The sequence below is a fragment of the Galeopterus variegatus genome, unplaced genomic scaffold (genome assembly GCF_000696425.1).
Source record: "Galeopterus variegatus unplaced genomic scaffold, G_variegatus-3.0.2 Scaffold380, whole genome shotgun sequence".
Lineage (NCBI taxonomy): Eukaryota > Metazoa > Chordata > Mammalia > Dermoptera > Cynocephalidae > Galeopterus > Galeopterus variegatus.
In genome coordinates this window covers 9,456-11,744 of record NW_007726491.1, presented here as the reverse complement: position 1 = coordinate 11,744, position 2,289 = coordinate 9,456, and the positions used below count along the sequence as shown (strand labels likewise).

At 49.1% G+C, this 2,289-nt stretch overlaps 1 pseudogene; it reads right to left on the bottom strand.

Moving 5' to 3' along the window:
- LOC103586810 overlaps nucleotides 1–2,289 on the bottom strand; it is a 6,418-nt pseudogene that overhangs the window by 726 nt on the left and 3,403 nt on the right.

The window sequence follows — 2,289 nt, the reverse complement described above, 5'->3', positions numbered from 1 at the left end:
AGTGTTGCCCCCGTACCGGACTGGGGACCGGCAACGGGATTGCAACCCTCGGTGCTGCTCCCGCGCCTCGCTCACTGAGCGGGAACCGGTCTGCATGTGGGATCCAAACCCTCGGGCAGGAGCGCTGCCGCGCTTCCCAAGCGGCACACTATCCAGTGCGCCACCGGGCCGGCCCCGTAACCCAGCATTTCTTAAGCATGATTGACCATGAATGACTTTCTGAGGAATATGTATTCACATTCTGAGAGAAGGTTGTTCCACAGAACTCACTTTAGGAAATGCTGCCCTAAAATAAGGGTAATAAATATCACTTGTGGAGCTCTCTCTGTTGGGTGGGTGTGTGGGTAGGAAAGCCTCTATATTCAGGGAACGGCACTTCCTACCTTTCCTCTCCCCTGCAGCACAGCCAGTAGAGCATGTTATTGGCTGTGGCATTTTAACGTTCATTTACTTGGTTGTTTATGCCATGACCACTTCCTGAGTGGATTCGAAATAGCTTTGGGTATGCCTGGAGTTTGCCTTGGATCCAGAAGCATTAGGAAGACTTTCCCTGGATCATGAATTTTGGTGGGGACTCTGGGGTCAGAGTTGTTTAAAGGAGGCAGGTGTGCGTCTGGTGGCACACTGTGGGTAGGGCACCCTGTGGCACTGACCAACAAGTGGTTTCAGAGGAGCATGACCCTGAGGGTGATGAAGGGATCTTGACGTCGACCCTTGAGGGAACTTATCCTAAACACCAGAAATTGTTCTGTCCTGTAGGGCTGTCTTGAGAAAGAAGAAGCAGGGTTCCAAAAGGCCACACCAGGTACAGCTGACCAGAATTTAACTCTGTTACCACCTTTCTGTGAGCCCATGGGCAAGGCCCTTCCCAGCCCTGGTGGCAAGTCCTCACCTGTAGATTGAGGGGTTGGATAGGATGCAGGGGTGCAGACTGGCTGCCCATGGCCACAAACCATGCTCTGTGTGGCCATTTTATCATCCTGGGGTTGGGGGGGTGCTTAAGTGACAGTGTACCTGGGTACGTGGACTGCCTGTTCTGTTCTCATGGGGCTCTTGGTTTCTTTGTGTTGCCTGCAATGTCCCCTGCAGGCATTCGCAGTGACCAGTAGGCCTGCAGCCCTGTCTACACACTGGTGTCGCTGCTGCAGGCCAGTGGCAGCAGTAGCAGCTCTGGCTTCAGCTCCTGCTGTGCTCTCTCTTGCTCACTCCGCTGTGGCTGCCTCAGCTTCCCTACTCCACTTCCTGGACTGCTTTCCCTGGTGATACCCCACGGCTTGCTCCCTCACCTCCTTCAGATGTTTGTCCAGATGTCACCTCCTCCGGGAGGCCTTCCCTGAACACCCTGCATAAAATTGTCCTCATCTCCTCTGGAGTCCCTGTGATGCCTACCCTGCTTTATTTTTTTTTTTTACTAGTTCTTACCATAATCTTATATGGAATGTATTTTGCTTTCTTTTGGATCATCTGTCTGCCCTGTCAAAGGTAAACTCTGTGAGGGCAGGAAGTCTTGTGACTTTGTTCACTGCTGTATTCCCAGTTCCTAGAACGATACCAGACACATAGTAGGCATTCAGTAAGTATTTGTCACATGAATTAAACACATTTTTGTTAGGTGTGTCTCAAGCTACTTTATTTTGGGGGCCACCTCAATATGCCAGAGCCGGCTTACTGTCTCAGCTCTTTTTCTTGAGCCTGCTGTAGAACTGCCTGGGGATGAAATCCAGGAGCTTCTGGTAAATTCTATGGACTCTGGTAAATTTGTTCCCGTGGGTTAGTCACAATCAAGAGTTTGAGTTTTCTGGACAGCCATTTCTTGAGGGGTCCCCCGCATTGGACTGTGATTTCCTGGTGAAGCAGGTGGTGCCTGGTGCCAGTGTTCAGCATGGCGTGAGGGTGGGAGTTCTCGTGCAGAAGAAGCAGAGCAGAACACAGGTACTCAGGGACCCGCCTAAGTGAAAACATCTGAAAAAATACTGAACAGAGGTTATAAACATGTGTCCAGTGATTTCAGTGAAAACTATTTTCTGGCAGCTCCTATGGTGCACATTTGAGCCATTTGAGTCCTTTTATTCTGACGAGGACAGCTGAGCAAATTTGTCATAAATTGCTAAAAATAGTTATGTGATAGAGTTTCAGTAATTTAATGTTTCACTAATTTAATGCCAGAAGCTCTTTTTAAGCTAATGAAAATAGTCGCCAAATTGGTTGAACAGTAATATCTTTCATTTTGGTTCCCTCCGCTAGACTCTGCCTTTTAACTTCTCAAGATCCTCTTTTAAATTGTTGGCC